The following is a 10,197-nucleotide window of genomic DNA, read 5'->3' as shown; positions in this document are numbered from 1 at the left end:
AAACAAGATGACGATTTCGGGGCTGTGCACACACGCCGCTGCCGACCGCTTTGCAGACCACGGCCCCGCCGCGAGCATCCTGAAGGACTTCGCGGCTTCACAGTCCCGACGTCAAGGGAAGGCCGCGAGGGGAGCGCCCGGGGGTCGGGGCCCTGTTACCGTCCTGCGGGGCCCTGGCGGCCAGGGTCCCGGCCTCCACCTCCACCCCCACCCACCCCCACTCCCCGCGCCCAGCGAGGGCCGGCCGGGAAGCGCCCCGAGCAACGCCCCAGCGCGAGCAGCCCGGCCCCGCCCGAGACCCCCGGTGCGCGGACGGCGGGGCAGCCCGCTGGGGTCCGGGCCGGGCTCGGGGCCGCGGCCGGGACCCGGGCTGGGGCCGGGGGCCGACGCCGCAGCTGCGTCTGCCGAGGCCAGACGGGGGGCCGCGCGGGCGGGCGCGGCCGGCCGGCGGGGCAGGGACACTCACCACACCACGCAGCTGGAGCCCTCGCCGAAGTACCAGGTTGCTGGAGCGCCGCCGACGTCGAACAGCTGCCCGCGGACCATCACACGGGGCCGCGTCCACCACCGCCATGTTGGCTGCCGGGCGGCCGCCGCTCGGCCCACGCCGCGCCTCCCAGAGGAACAGCGCCAGCGCCGCCGCCGCCGCCGCCGCCGCCGCCGCCGCCGCCGCCGCCGCCGCCGCCCGGGAGAGCCCCAGAGCCGAGCCGCCCGCGAACCATCTCCGGGCCGCACCGCTGCCGCCGCCGCATTCGGCACGAAGCTCCGCGGCAGCCGCTCGGTCAGCGCCGCGCTTCCCGGAGGGACTTCGCTGCCGCCGCTGCAGCCGCTTCAGCCGCCTGGAGGGAGAAGGGCCGGCGCCGCTCGGGAGAACGGCAGACACGTCTGCCCCTCCGAAAGGCTGCCGCGTGACTGCCTGGCAATCTGACCTTCGGGTGGGCGGAGGGAGGGCGCCGGGGCGTGGCCTGGAAGCGTGTGCGCGGATTGGCTGTCGTGTCTCTGGGGGCGGGTCTGGTGGCCCCTCGATTTGTAGTCTTTTTGCCTATCAGGATTTTTTTTTTTGAAGGGGGGGTAGTGATTTGTTTTATTTTTACAGTGATCACCTATCACATTGTTTTACTTTGATATTATAGATATTATAGCCCCAAACTGGAGTACAATTGGATCCGCCCGCGAACCATCTCGGGGCCGCACCGCTGCCGCCGCCGCGTTCGGCACGAAGCTCCGCGGCAGCCGCTTGGCCCACGCCGCGCCTCCCAGAGGGACAGCGCCGCCGCCGCCGCCGCCGCCGCCGCCGCCGCCGCCGCCGCCGCCGCCGCCGCCGCCGCCGCTCGGGAGAGCCCCAGAGCCGAGCCGCCGGCTGCTCGGACCGGCTGCCGCCTGCCTGCCTGCCTGCCCACCCGCCTACCTGAGGGACTGACCGAACGGGTGGGCGGAGGGAGGGGCGCGCGCCCAGGAGGGCGACAGGGGTGGGGCCAGGGAGCGCGCGCGGGCGGATTGGCTCCCATGGCCCGGGGGCGGGGCTGCGCGCTCAAGGCGGAGACACCTGTGTAAACTAGCCTTCACCCAAATTTGTCACCTCATAGAAAGGGAACAGTGCTTCCTAACAAATATGACCCACTTCACAAGAACAGCTCGCTCAGCAGGGGCAGCATGGGGAGAGATGTCTGAATTTCCCACGTCTGGGTAGGAACTGGGATCAAGGCTAAGAGGAGTGGAAGCCTCAGTCACCCTCCTTGGGGGCTGGCAGAGACCCCAAGTTATCAGACCAAGGGAACTGACCCGCTCATAAGGCTGAGATGAGCGAACAATCCAGGGACAGGAGCCGAGCAGGGAAGCAGATCACGGCTGTCTCCCAGAACTCCCTTGTTCCCCTCCCAGTCTGCCCAGCCCTCCTCATAGAGTGTCCTGGCCCACCTCTCCAGCCCTTCCTCCTGACCCTACCTCAGACGTTCTAATCCTTCGTGGACACGCCCTGGCTCTTTCTTACCCCTGCTTCCCCTGTCGCCAGTGCATCTTTCTCCAGGTTCTGGGTTCTGATTCCTTCCCTGGGACCTGGGCAGGGTCAGGACAGCAGAGACTCCCTGAGGATGGCCTGTATACCACACCAGCATGCAAAGCTGTGGCCACGGGGTTACACAGGTGGCACGGTCCTCTACTTGGCCCTGCAAAGAACTTGAAGAAATGACCTCACGCCAGGGCCCTCTCTCCATCTCCGACACACACACACACACACACACCCGTAGGTCGACCTCACAGGTCCTCCTCCACTGCTCTGCTTCCTCCTGTCCACCTGAGCAGCACCCAACTGCTCCCAGTCCTCCTTGACTCTTCTGTGAAGGAGAGTTTTCTGCACATTTTCACCTTTGCCACCTCCCTGTCCAGCTGAGCCTCCACCAGAGAAATGGACTCAGTTTCCAGGCTCAGACAGAGAAGCTGCCACCCCCCTTGTGGGTGTCACCCCACTGTGTCTATGCCTAGAGCAGCACACGTGGCAGGCACTGGGGAAAATGTGGTGGGTGACAGACAGAGCCTGGACCCTAATTTCCCTGGTGGGACTTAGACCTGTGACTACTCTGCTTTCAGGAGCTTCAAGGTGAAATGGGCTAACTAACACGTCCTTCTCTCAGGGCCCTCAGCAAAGGATGGCAATCATCACGTACCTACACGAGTTAGTGGCTATTATCTGCTCCACACATTGCAGTCTTTTAGAATGAAGCTGACCAAAGGCTGGTTCTTTCATGATCCCTTGTGCTACCGAGGAGACCCTCAGAAGTGCAAATTACACACACGAGGGTACGCCACTGGGCCCAGAGTGGCTTCCTTAGAACCAGCTGGGGCATTCAGATCACATCCCATGTAATGCTTTCACTTCTCCTTCCCCTGAATGCAGGCTTCTTTAAGAGCCAGCACTTTTTAACAGGAAGGTTTCAACCATACACAAAAACAGAAAAATGCAATAGAAACAGTAGAGCCAACACCTACATATCAGACAATGTTAACATTTTCCCATATTTGCTTCAGCTCATTTTTTAAATAAACACTTTATTGAGACATTCACATAGCATATAATCCCCCCCTCCATTTTAAGTGTATAATTTCATGGCTTTCAGCATAGTCATAGATTTTGTCATCATCGTCACAATAAATATTACAACATTTTCATTACCTCCAGAAGAAACCCCACATCCTTTAGCTATTATGCCCTGTCTCCATGTCCATGCCCCAACAACCACTAATCCTCTTACTGTCTCTGTAGGTTTCCCTATTCTGGACTGCCACATGAATGCAATCATACAACATGTGGCCATTAAGGTCGGCTTCTTTCACTTAGACTGCTTGTCAGGTCCATTCATTCAGAGTGCTGTGAAGCACTCTGTTCCTGAAAAGGATGAAAATATTCTTTTTTTTTTTAATGAAGTTTAACTAGTCTTTGTACCTAGCTAGCATTACTTGGTAAAACATTCCCTCAATGCATTTCCAAAATTATGACCTTGCAAATTCGAACACGTTTCTGAAATAAATTTCCTTGTAAGAGTAGAATACACTAAACTTCCAAAATTATTAATAACACTAATTAAGGAAAACAGGGAGTAAAGAAAAGGGGTCTGGAAACTGAAACAAATGCTCAGTCTGCAACCTCAAGTCTCACTCTAGTTGTGCGACCTAAGGAACTGCCTTCACCTTTAAATACTTTCTTATTTGAGAGAGAGCGCACTGCCCTTCCCTCCCTGCAAGGTGGCTGTTCAGGTAACATGAGGTAACAGTACCTAGCACAGTACCTGACACGAAGTGTCCAGAAATAGTTTGCTTCCTTCATTCAACACGAAAGACACACTCACGTGAAGGTTAAGATGTAAGGGAGCCTATACTTCCACAAGTCTCCGTCAGCACAAAATATGACAGGTAGTTTGGTTCCAATATAAAAACAACACCCACCCACCCCATTCCACGAACGCTTCTGAGGGATCTGGAGCCAGACAAGGGAGCCTGCATGCGCTCCTGCAAGAACTCCTTCGGGGCCACTGAGCACTAAAGCAGCAACTGGAAGAGTCCAGTCACTGTGCTAAAACGTCTGGATGCCTTTATGCTAGTACCGGAGCTCACGCGCGGTAAAAGGGGAAAAAAGTCCAATTAGGCCCAACTCCAAATGACCCCTGAAGAAATCAAGACAGGAATGCCGACTTATCCTTCCTGAAACGCGAACGGTACCACACCAACACCCATTAAGAAACCTCAAGATTCAAACACTCCACGCCAACACTGGTGCCGCTCATGCTGCTTAGAAAGGCTGCGCAGGAGAGCAGCCCTGGCAGCACGGAAGGGGCTGAAGCAAAGCCGGCCGCGGCAAACGCAGGCGAGGGGGACAAACAAGATGACGATTTCGGGGCTGTGCACACACGCCGCTGCCGACCGCTTTGCAGACCACGGCCCCGCCGCGAGCATCCTGAAGGACTTCGCGGCTTCACAGTCCCGACGTCAAGGGAAGGCCGCGAGGGGAGCGCCCGGGGGTCGGGGCCCTGTTACCGTCCTGCGGGGCCCTGGCGGCCAGGGTCCCGGCCTCCACCTCCACCCCCACCCACCCCCACTCCCCGCGCCCAGCGAGGGCCGGCCGGGAAGCGCCCCGAGCAACGCCCCAGCGCGAGCAGCCCGGCCCCGCCCGAGACCCCCGGTGCGCGGACGGCGGGGCAGCCCGCTGGGGTCCGGGCCGGGCTCGGGGCCGCGGCCGGGACCCGGGCTGGGGCCGGGGGCCGACGCCGCAGCTGCGTCTGCCGAGGCCAGACGGGGGGCCGCGCGGGCGGGCGCGGCCGGCCGGCGGGGCAGGGACACTCACCACACCACGCAGCTGGAGCCCTCGCCGAAGTACCAGGTTGCTGGAGCGCCGCCGACGTCGAACAGCTGCCCGCGGACCATCACACGGGGCCGCGTCCACCACCGCCATGTTGGCTGCCGGGCGGCCGCCGCTCGGCCCACGCCGCGCCTCCCAGAGGAACAGCGCCAGCGCCGCCGCCGCCGCCGCCGCCGCCGCCGCCGCCGCCGCCGCCCGGGAGAGCCCCAGAGCCGAGCCGCCCGCGAACCATCTCCGGGCCGCACCGCTGCCGCCGCCGCATTCGGCACGAAGCTCCGCGGCAGCCGCTCGGTCAGCGCCGCGCTTCCCGGAGGGACTTCGCTGCCGCCGCTGCAGCCGCTTCAGCCGCCTGGAGGGAGAAGGGCCGGCGCCGCTCGGGAGAACGGCAGACACGTCTGCCCCTCCGAAAGGCTGCCGCGTGACTGCCTGGCAATCTGACCTTCGGGTGGGCGGAGGGAGGGCGCCGGGGCGTGGCCTGGAAGCGTGTGCGCGGATTGGCTGTCGTGTCTCTGGGGGCGGGTCTGGTGGCCCCTCGATTTGTAGTCTTTTTGCCTATCAGGATTTTTTTTTTTGAAGGGGGGGTAGTGATTTGTTTTATTTTTACAGTGATCACCTATCACATTGTTTTACTTTGATATTATAGATATTATAGCCCCAAACTGGAGTACAATTGGATCCGCCCGCGAACCATCTCGGGGCCGCACCGCTGCCGCCGCCGCGTTCGGCACGAAGCTCCGCGGCAGCCGCTTGGCCCACGCCGCGCCTCCCAGAGGGACAGCGCCGCCGCCGCCGCCGCCGCCGCCGCCGCCGCCGCCGCCGCCGCCGCCGCCGCCGCCGCCGCCGCCGCCGCCGCTCGGGAGAGCCCCAGAGCCGAGCCGCCGGCTGCTCGGACCGGCTGCCGCCTGCCTGCCTGCCTGCCCACCCGCCTACCTGAGGGACTGACCGAACGGGTGGGCGGAGGGAGGGGCGCGCGCCCAGGAGGGCGACAGGGGTGGGGCCAGGGAGCGCGCGCGGGCGGATTGGCTCCCATGGCCCGGGGGCGGGGCTGCGCGCTCAAGGCGGAGACACCTGTGTAAACTAGCCTTCACCCAAATTTGTCACCTCATAGAAAGGGAACAGTGCTTCCTAACAAATATGACCCACTTCACAAGAACAGCTCGCTCAGCAGGGGCAGCATGGGGAGAGATGTCTGAATTTCCCACGTCTGGGTAGGAACTGGGATCAAGGCTAAGAGGAGTGGAAGCCTCAGTCACCCTCCTTGGGGGCTGGCAGAGACCCCAAGTTATCAGACCAAGGGAACTGACCCGCTCATAAGGCTGAGATGAGCGAACAATCCAGGGACAGGAGCCGAGCAGGGAAGCAGATCACGGCTGTCTCCCAGAACTCCCTTGTTCCCCTCCCAGTCTGCCCAGCCCTCCTCATAGAGTGTCCTGGCCCACCTCTCCAGCCCTTCCTCCTGACCCTACCTCAGACGTTCTAATCCTTCGTGGACACGCCCTGGCTCTTTCTTACCCCTGCTTCCCCTGTCGCCAGTGCATCTTTCTCCAGGTTCTGGGTTCTGATTCCTTCCCTGGGACCTGGGCAGGGTCAGGACAGCAGAGACTCCCTGAGGATGGCCTGTATACCACACCAGCATGCAAAGCTGTGGCCACGGGGTTACACAGGTGGCACGGTCCTCTACTTGGCCCTGCAAAGAACTTGAAGAAATGACCTCACGCCAGGGCCCTCTCTCCATCTCCGACACACACACACACACACACACCCGTAGGTCGACCTCACAGGTCCTCCTCCACTGCTCTGCTTCCTCCTGTCCACCTGAGCAGCACCCAACTGCTCCCAGTCCTCCTTGACTCTTCTGTGAAGGAGAGTTTTCTGCACATTTTCACCTTTGCCACCTCCCTGTCCAGCTGAGCCTCCACCAGAGAAATGGACTCAGTTTCCAGGCTCAGACAGAGAAGCTGCCACCCCCCTTGTGGGTGTCACCCCACTGTGTCTATGCCTAGAGCAGCACACGTGGCAGGCACTGGGGAAAATGTGGTGGGTGACAGACAGAGCCTGGACCCTAATTTCCCTGGTGGGACTTAGACCTGTGACTACTCTGCTTTCAGGAGCTTCAAGGTGAAATGGGCTAACTAACACGTCCTTCTCTCAGGGCCCTCAGCAAAGGATGGCAATCATCACGTACCTACACGAGTTAGTGGCTATTATCTGCTCCACACATTGCAGTCTTTTAGAATGAAGCTGACCAAAGGCTGGTTCTTTCATGATCCCTTGTGCTACCGAGGAGACCCTCAGAAGTGCAAATTACACACACGAGGGTACGCCACTGGGCCCAGAGTGGCTTCCTTAGAACCAGCTGGGGCATTCAGATCACATCCCATGTAATGCTTTCACTTCTCCTTCCCCTGAATGCAGGCTTCTTTAAGAGCCAGCACTTTTTAACAGGAAGGTTTCAACCATACACAAAAACAGAAAAATGCAATAGAAACAGTAGAGCCAACACCTACATATCAGACAATGTTAACATTTTCCCATATTTGCTTCAGCTCATTTTTTAAATAAACACTTTATTGAGACATTCACATAGCATATAATCCCCCCCTCCATTTTAAGTGTATAATTTCATGGCTTTCAGCATAGTCATAGATTTTGTCATCATCGTCACAATAAATATTACAACATTTTCATTACCTCCAGAAGAAACCCCACATCCTTTAGCTATTATGCCCTGTCTCCATGTCCATGCCCCAACAACCACTAATCCTCTTACTGTCTCTGTAGGTTTCCCTATTCTGGACTGCCACATGAATGCAATCATACAACATGTGGCCATTAAGGTCGGCTTCTTTCACTTAGACTGCTTGTCAGGTCCATTCATTCAGAGTGCTGTGAAGCACTCTGTTCCTGAAAAGGATGAAAATATTCTTTTTTTTTTTTAATGAAGTTTAACTAGTCTTTGTACCTAGCTAGCATTACTTGGTAAAACATTCCCTCAATGCATTTCCAAAATTATGACCTTGCAAATTCGAACACGTTTCTGAAATAAATTTCCTTGTAAGAGTAGAATACACTAAACTTCCAAAATTATTAATAACACTAATTAAGGAAAACAGGGAGTAAAGAAAAGGGGTCTGGAAACTGAAACAAATGCTCAGTCTGCAACCTCAAGTCTCACTCTAGTTGTGCGACCTAAGGAACTGCCTTCACCTTTAAATACTTTCTTATTTGAGAGAGAGCGCACTGCCCTTCCCTCCCTGCAAGGTGGCTGTTCAGGTAACATGAGGTAACAGTACCTAGCACAGTACCTGACACGAAGTGTCCAGAAATAGTTTGCTTCCTTCATTCAACACGAAAGACACACTCACGTGAAGGTTAAGATGTAAGGGAGCCTATACTTCCACAAGTCTCCGTCAGCACAAAATATGACAGGTAGTTTGGTTCCAATATAAAAACAACACCCACCCACCCCATTCCACGAACGCTTCTGAGGGATCTGGAGCCAGACAAGGGAGCCTGCATGCGCTCCTGCAAGAACTCCTTCGGGGCCACTGAGCACTAAAGCAGCAACTGGAAGAGTCCAGTCACTGTGCTAAAACGTCTGGATGCCTTTATGCTAGTACCGGAGCTCACGCGCGGTAAAAGGGGAAAAAAGTCCAATTAGGCCCAACTCCAAATGACCCCTGAAGAAATCAAGACAGGAATGCCGACTTATCCTTCCTGAAACGCGAACGGTACCACACCAACACCCATTAAGAAACCTCAAGATTCAAACACTCCACGCCAACACTGGTGCCGCTCATGCTGCTTAGAAAGGCTGCGCAGGAGAGCAGCCCTGGCAGCACGGAAGGGGCTGAAGCAAAGCCGGCCGCGGCAAACGCAGGCGAGGGGGACAAACAAGATGACGATTTCGGGGCTGTGCACACACGCCGCTGCCGACCGCTTTGCAGACCACGGCCCCGCCGCGAGCATCCTGAAGGACTTCGCGGCTTCACAGTCCCGACGTCAAGGGAAGGCCGCGAGGGGAGCGCCCGGGGGTCGGGGCCCTGTTACCGTCCTGCGGGGCCCTGGCGGCCAGGGTCCCGGCCTCCACCTCCACCCCCACCCACCCCCACTCCCCGCGCCCAGCGAGGGCCGGCCGGGAAGCGCCCCGAGCAACGCCCCAGCGCGAGCAGCCCGGCCCCGCCCGAGACCCCCGGTGCGCGGACGGCGGGGCAGCCCGCTGGGGTCCGGGCCGGGCTCGGGGCCGCGGCCGGGACCCGGGCTGGGGCCGGGGGCCGACGCCGCAGCTGCGTCTGCCGAGGCCAGACGGGGGGCCGCGCGGGCGGGCGCGGCCGGCCGGCGGGGCAGGGACACTCACCACACCACGCAGCTGGAGCCCTCGCCGAAGTACCAGGTTGCTGGAGCGCCGCCGACGTCGAACAGCTGCCCGCGGACCATCACACGGGGCCGCGTCCACCACCGCCATGTTGGCTGCCGGGCGGCCGCCGCTCGGCCCACGCCGCGCCTCCCAGAGGAACAGCGCCAGCGCCGCCGCCGCCGCCGCCGCCGCCCGGGAGAGCCCCAGAGCCGAGCCGCCCGCGAACCATCTCCGGGCCGCACCGCTGCCGCCGCCGCATTCGGCACGAAGCTCCGCGGCAGCCGCTCGGTCAGCGCCGCGCTTCCCGGAGGGACTTCGCTGCCGCCGCTGCAGCCGCTTCAGCCGCCTGGAGGGAGAAGGGCCGGCGCCGCTCGGGAGAACGGCAGACACGTCTGCCCCTCCGAAAGGCTGCCGCGTGACTGCCTGGCAATCTGACCTTCGGGTGGGCGGAGGGAGGGCGCCGGGGCGTGGCCTGGAAGCGTGTGCGCGGATTGGCTGTCGTGTCTCTGGGGGCGGGTCTGGTGGCCCCTCGATTTGTAGTCTTTTTGCCTATCAGGATTTTTTTTTTTGAAGGGGGGGTAGTGATTTGTTTTATTTTTACAGTGATCACCTATCACATTGTTTTACTTTGATATTATAGATATTATAGCCCCAAACTGGAGTACAATTGGATCCGCCCGCGAACCATCTCGGGGCCGCACCGCTGCCGCCGCCGCGTTCGGCACGAAGCTCCGCGGCAGCCGCTTGGCCCACGCCGCGCCTCCCAGAGGGACAGCGCCGCCGCCGCCGCCGCCGCCGCCGCCGCCGCCGCCGCCGCCGCCGCCGCCGCTCGGGAGAGCCCCAGAGCCGAGCCGCCGGCTGCTCGGACCGGCTGCCGCCTGCCTGCCTGCCTGCCCACCCGCCTACCTGAGGGACTGACCGAACGGGTGGGCGGAGGGAGGGGCGCGCGCCCAGGAGGGCGACAGGGGTGGGGCCAGGGAGCGCGCGCGGG

The sequence above is a fragment of the Vicugna pacos genome, chromosome 23, assembly GCF_048564905.1.
Source record: "Vicugna pacos chromosome 23, VicPac4, whole genome shotgun sequence".
Lineage (NCBI taxonomy): Eukaryota > Metazoa > Chordata > Mammalia > Artiodactyla > Camelidae > Vicugna > Vicugna pacos.
This window is presented reverse-complemented; position numbering follows the sequence as displayed.